The following is a 7,591-nucleotide window of genomic DNA, read 5'->3' as shown; positions in this document are numbered from 1 at the left end:
TTTATCGGTGTGTTGTGCACCACATCTATAAACATGAAGCTACAGGGCGTTTAGGATGTCACTTTTCCTTCTTACTCTAGATCATGCTATAGAGCTATATTATCAGGATAATCCCTCTCTAACGAATTATTGTGTTTTTCAGCTATGCCTCTAAAGAAAGCAAGAGATACTAGTCAGACCCGGAGAGTTACTAGGGCTCGTGCCCAGTTTATGCCTAAGGTTGTACTCCAGTCGGCGAGCTATGCTACACCCCGACCTCCAGAGGAACTTAGAACAGCAACAACTCCAGTTCAGGGGGCAGCACCACCGCCAGCTCCCAAGGCCCCAGCACCTGAGCCTCCAGCTCCTCAGCCAGGAGCGGAGGATAGCGAAATGAGAGACGTAGTTAAGCTGCTGACTAGATTAATGGTAGGGCAGGCTCGCAGGCATGGACTAGGAGTTGACCATGCGGATAAATCTGATAGTTTGAGGGTTCGTGACTTCTTAAATTGTAATCCTCCAGAGTTTTTTGGGCCAAAGCCCGAGGATAATCCGCAGGAGTTTATTCGACAGATACAGCGTACATTGAGGGTAATCAAGGCTTCTGAGACTGAGTCTCTTGAGTTGGCTTCGTATCGATTGCAGGATGTAGCTATTAATTGGTATGAGTCTTGGGAGTTATCTAGGGGTGAGGGTGCTTCTCCAGCGGTATGGGATGAGTTTGTGGAGGCCTTCCTTGGCCACTTTCTGCCTCCAGAGATGAGGCTAGCTAGAGTTGATAGATTCTTACATTTAAGGCAGAATGGCAGGAGCGTTCGAGAGTATAGTCTTGAGTTTGATTCGTTGGCTAGATATATGCCTACTATTATAGCTGATATGACAGATAGAGTACATCATTATGTGATGGGACTGGATCGTTACTTGATTGATGGTTGTATGGCAGTGGCTCTTCAGCCAGGTATGGATATTTCTCGGGTACAACCCACAGGGCAGGGTATTCAGACATCAGCAGGCCGTTGTAGAGGTCGTGGCGGAGCTTCCAGTTCTAGCGGTCCTCGAACCGCATATATGCTCTAGCTAGTAGGCAGGATCAGGAGGCGTCACCGAATGTGGTTATAGGTATATTATCGATTTTTTCCTGGGACGTATATGCATTGATAGATCCAGGTTCAACCTTATCATATATATCTCCCTTTGTTGCTAGTAGAATAGGAATAGAACCTGAATTGATAGAACCATTTGAGGTAGCTACACCGGTAGGAGATTCTGTCATAGCTAAGCAAGTATATAGAAATTGTTCGGTGGATATATATAGTCGTCATACCATAGAAGATCTGATAGAGTTATACATGACTGAGTTTATTGTTATTATGGGTATGGATTGGTTGGCTTCTTGTTATGCTAATGTCGATTGTAGAGAAAAGATAGTTCGATTTCAGTTTCCATGCGAGCCAATTATAGAGTGGAGAGGGAATACAGCATCGCCGAGGGGTAAGTTTATTTCATACCTCAAGGCAAGGAAGATGGTTAGAAAAGGTTATATTTATCATTTGGTTCGAGTGCATGATATGAAATCAGAGGTACCGGATCTTCGGTCAGTCCCGGTAGTTAATGAATTCCCAGATGTATTCCCAAATGACCTTCCAGGTCTTTCTCCAGAACGGGAGATAGAGTTCACTATAGATGTACTTCCAGATACCCAACCCATATTTATTCCTCCTTATAGAATGGCACCTGCAGAGCCGAAGGAATTAAAGGAGTAACTGAGAGACTTGTTAGAAAAAGGCTTCATCAGGCCTAGTACATCACCTTGGGGAGCACCGGTACTATTTGTGAGAAAGAAAAATGGGTCACTGCTGATGTGTATTGATTATAGGCAGCTGAATAAAGTAAAACAATAAAGAACAGGTATCTCCTCCCCAGGATTGATGATCTATTTGACCAGTTGCAGGGTGCTAAGCGTTTTTCGTTATTGTTGTCATTGATTATGTGTTAAAAGTGAAGGAATCATGATAATTAGACTTATAGTTGTCTATATGGAATTGTTGAGATATGAATTGGATTAGATGTTCATGAGGTTGTGGGCTGTTCTTGTGGTGTTGAAGGGATGGAAATTTAGCAATAAGTATGTATATGTGTTGTTGTTCTTGTTGTTCATGGTGAGATCTGTCACGACCCAACCCCGTGGACCGTGACTGGTGCCCAACTGGACACCTATACACACTCACTTACCGAACCGACATATCAAAGGCTTATTCATATTTAAGCATACGTTAACTTACACAGATACTGAGAATAGGCGTCGTCTTAAGCGGCCACATGTATCAGAAATATCATACCAAAGCCCGTAGGCAGGCGGAATACACATCGCCCGAATGTACACACATATACAAACATATGGGCCATTTCGGCCATAATAGCAAATAGGGCCGCCTAAGGCACAGATCACAGACAAAACCAAACAAACACGACCCATGACCTACAAATATGTCTACAGGCCTCTAACGAACATAACAGAATCATATGACGGGACAGGACCCCGCCATACCCCTGAATATATACAAAGATATACAACGGAAGAGTCTATACCAAAATGTGGGCTCCGGACAAGGGAGCACTCCAAGACAGCTGAGTTGACGTCCTAAGCGGGCGGATCAGCAAAACGAGCGTCGCTACCTGCAGGCATGAAACGCAGCCCCCGAAGAAAGGGGGGGAGGGTCAGTACGAAATATGTACTGAGTATGCAAGGCATGGAATGATATGAACAGAATCACAAGCGAAATAAATAGAGCAGGCGATAAATACAGAAAGTAAGCACGAAATGTAAAGTAATCAAACAACTTACTGGAAACACAGACCATGCATGCAAAGAACGGTGTCCGGTCCCTTACGGAACCCGGGGAAACGTGGCGCCGCCCTGCCTTCGGCACCACACACATCTAACTCCGGAAGTTTTGCTCCGTAATCTCCGACACACATCATAATATCATATCATAGTATCATATCATATGTGGTTCGGCGAACCATAAACACACCATAACACATCTAACTTCGAAATACATAACTGGCACCCGACCTCCTCAAGCAGGGGACCCGGCGAGCCATACGCACGATACACACCGGCCCGGGACTCGGCGAAAGAGATCATAACACATGCACGAGCAGAGTAGTGCGAAACTAAATGCATAAAAATCAAGGCTCAATGGATATGTATACTTACCGACATCTGAAGGCCCAGAAACAAGTTTCTGGTCAATCCGACTTAGTATGAGGAAGTTACGAACGTTTGAAGTACAGAGCGCTCTATTCAATTACATTCAATTCATAATTGCCTACATTTTCAAATTCAAACTATATTCAAGAATACCTAAACAATCCATACATTATTCAAATAATCCAATCCATACGCTATGCCACCCGAATTCTTCCAAATGGAATAGCAACAACAACAACATATTTTCTTCTTCCAAATTCATGAATTATACTAACAATTCATACACTAGTAATATTATTTTCAATATATGCAAGAAATAATATTATGGTCTCATCGGCTTCCATAACTACTCTCCAACACTTGGAACTTCAACTAAAACTATCAAAATTTCATTACTAACATGGAATACATAACAACAAAAACTAAAGCACTAAATAGAATAATTGAATCACCATTCTCGACACACACATACCCACGGCCATACACACATATACACACGGCCACCATGCACAACTCCATATTTTTATGAATTTCACTTATTTCTACACACTACAACATTCACAAGCATCTATAACTGTCACGACCCAACCCCGTAGGCCGTGACTAGTGCCCGATCTGGGCACTCAAACGCATTCTAGTATATGGTAGAAGCCGACAAGGCTTTATTTTAAATTTAGATAATTTTCAGAAAAATTTTGGCAGAGTTTCCTTTGTTTTACGGACTATCCCAAATACCCTGCACGCAGAAAATACCAACAAAGGCCACACAGGGCCAACAGAGCAACATTTAAATATATGCGGACCGACCACCGCGGCGAATGGGATCGCCCCAAACTCAATACATACACATATCTGTACAGAAAGATCCCAACCCACAAACATGTCTACAGACCTCTAAACAGACCAACAGAATCATATGGCGGGACAGGGTCCCGCCGTACCCATGAACGAGAATATACATATATAGAGTCCACCCGGTTTCTGATGTTCAATTTTGACCTGCTGACAATTTGGACACTGGGCGACGAATTCTGCAATATCCCGTTTCATACCGTCCCACCAGTACAGGCACCTGAGATCATGATACATCTTCGTAGATCCAGGATGGACTGAATAGCGAGCATAAAGTGCCTCGCTCATAACCTGCTGTCGTAGCCCTGCAATATCAGGTACACACAACCTGCCTCTGAATAATAAAGTCCCGTCCGGAGTGAACTCGAACGGAGTCTTCTCCTTATCATAGGCTGTGTCTCTGTATCGAGCCAAAACAGGATCTTCATATTGATGCCGCTTGATATCTTCCTTAATAGATGATTCAGAAACTCCTCGGACAGAAATCTGTGTACCTCCAGAATCGGCCAGATGAACCCCAATATTAGCCAACTAATGAATGTCACGCACTATCTCTCTCCTGTCTGGCTGTAAATCTGCCAAGCTGCCCATAGATTTCCGGCTAAGCGCATCTGCAACAACATTAGCCTTGCTCGGATGATACAGAATATCCACATCATAGTCTTTCAGGAGCTCCAGCCACCTCCGCTACCGCAAATTAAGCTCTTTCTGCTTGAAAATATACTGGAGACTCTTATGATCTGTATAGATATTACATGAACGCCATATAAATAATGTCTCCATATCTTCAGGGCATGGATCACCGCTGCAAGCTCCAGATCGTGAGTAGGATAATTCTTTTCATGCTTTTTCAATTGGCGAGAAGCATAAGCTATAACTCTGCCGTGCTGCATCAATACACAGCCCAATACCACGCCAGAAGCGTCACAATATATAACATATCCATCGGGTCCCTCTGGAAGAGTCAGAACTGGGGCTGTAGTCAGCTTCTCTTTCAGCAACTGGAAGCTTCGTTCACAAGCATCAGTCCACTGGAACTTGGCTCCCTTCTGAGTTAGCCTTGTCAAAGGCGCTGAAATCGAAGCAAACATTTCCACAAATCTTCTGTAATAGCCTGCTAACCCCAGGAAACTACGTACCTGTATGGGCGTCGTGGGTCTGGGCTAATTTTTCACGGCCTCAATCTTCTGTGTATCCACCCGGACACCATCACCTGCAATAATATGCCCAGGAATGCCACTGAAGCCAGCCAGAATTCACATTTAGAAAATTTTGCATATAATTTCCGATGCTGAAGTACCCCAAGTACCGCTCTCAGATGATCTGCGTGCTCTGCCTCGGACCGAGAATAAACCAGAATATCATCGATAAATACAATTACGAACATATCCAAGAATGGCCTGAATACCCAGTTCATTAGATCCATGAATACCGCAGGAGCATTAGTTAACCCAAATGACATAACTCTGAATTCATAATGCCCATATCTGGTCCGGAATGCTGTCTTAGGAATATCGGCCTCTCGTACCCGTACCTGATGATAGCCAGACCGAAGATCTATCTTCGAAAAATATTTGGCGCCCTGCAACTGATCAAACAAATCATCAATTCTGGGGAGGGGGTATTTATTCATTATGGTTACCTTATTCATCTGCCGATAATCAATACACATACGCAGCGACCCGTCTTTCTTACGCACAAATAATACCGGGGCTCCCCAAGGCGAAGTACTGGGTCTGATGAAGCCTTTTTCTAACAGATCCTTCAACTGCTCTTTCAGCTCTTTCAATTCTCTCGGTGCCATTCTGTACGGGGGAATAGATATCGGCTGAGTATCTGGAAGCAAATCAATAGTAAAATCTATCTCCCGCTCTGGAGGAAGGCCTGGAAGCTCATCTGGGAATACATCTGGAAATTCATTAACCACGGGAACTGACTGAAGAGTCGGCGTTTCTGCTGTCAAGTCTTGTACCCGAACCAGATGATAAATATAATCCTTTCTGATCATTTTCTTCGCCTTAAGGTATGAAATAAACTTACCTTTCGGCGATGCAGTATTACCTGCCCATTCTATAACTGGCTCCCCAGGAAACTGGAAACGAACTACCTTATTTTGGCAGTCAACATTAGCATAACAGGAAGCTAGCCAGTCCATACCCATAATAACATCGAACTCGATCATATCTAACTCCACCAGATCTGCCTTAGTATCCCGGCCACATATAATTACAGAACTGCCTTAGTAACGACATTAGGCGATGCCTCCTGATCCTGGCAGCTGGACAGAGCATAAATGCGGTTCGAAGGACCGCTAGTACCAGAAGCTCCACCACGGCCTCTGCCGCGACCCGCTGGTGCTGAAGTACCTGGCCCCGTAGGGCGCATAGCCACTGATGAAGATGAAGACCCGGCGGCTGACCCGGTAGGCTGCGCTGCACCACCTGAACTACCCTTATACGGGCAATCTCTCACAGAATGGCCCTGACGGGCACAAGAAAAACATGCACCGGTGGCTCTGTAGCACTCTCCCGGATGATATCTGCCACAATAAGAACACTGAGGCCTAGGTGGCCTCGTCTGACCAGAACCCCTGTCTGTCCGCGAACCTGAAGCCCTGGAGCTCTGACCTGCTCCTGAATACCCTGGGCTATCAAACCTGCGACCTGTCGGCTGTGGAGGTGCGCTCTGTGCCGGCTGGCATAGATGTCTGCTAGGCTGCTGCTGCTGCTGAGGCTGTCTGCCTCGAAAATCTACAGAATACCCAGATGATCTGGCCCTCTTGGGCTGTCTCCGATCCTGACTCCTATCAGGCTGACGCTCCCTATGCCGGTCCTCCATGCCCTGGGTGTGCGCCTGAATCCGGGCAATATCCATGCCGGGCTGAGCATCCAATACCAAACAACTGTCGAAAAAATAACGGTCCAGCCCCATAATGTACCTGTGCATCCTGTCAGCCATAGTAGCTACCACAGCAGGTGCGTATTGGGCCAATGAGTCGAACTCCATACTGTACTCTCGAACACTGCGACCCCTCTGTCTCAGCAATAACAATCTGTCAGCCTTGGCCCGCCGTAGCTCCGGAGGCAGAAAATGGCTAAGAAAAGCCTGAGAAAAATCATCCCAAACGGCCGGGGGAGCGTCGTCGCCTCTGGATAACTCCCATGACTCGTACCAATTAGCCGCTACATCATACAACCGGTACGAAGCCAATGTGACTGAATCTGTCGCAGAAGCATTAATCAAATGTAAGGTGCGCCGCATCTTCCTGATAAACTCCTCAGGATCCTCCTCAGGCTTTGTCCCGAAGAACGCTCGAGGGCCACAAGTCAAGAACTCACGAGCTCTCGAACTGTCAAGCCTATATGCTCGGTCACCTCCCAATCCGTGCCCCTGAACCTGTCCTGCCACAAGTCTGGTCAGCTGGACTGCCTCTCTCATAGTCTGATCCTCAGTCCCTGGCCGTGGAGCTGGAGGCTCAGGTACTGGAACTGCGGGAGCTGGCGGTGGAGCCGCCCCTCGACCTGCAGCTGCTGCTGCTCCAATCTC

The sequence above is a fragment of the Lycium barbarum genome, chromosome 9 (genome assembly GCF_019175385.1).
Source record: "Lycium barbarum isolate Lr01 chromosome 9, ASM1917538v2, whole genome shotgun sequence".
Lineage (NCBI taxonomy): Eukaryota > Viridiplantae > Streptophyta > Magnoliopsida > Solanales > Solanaceae > Lycium > Lycium barbarum.
Note: the sequence above shows the minus strand (reverse complement) of the source record.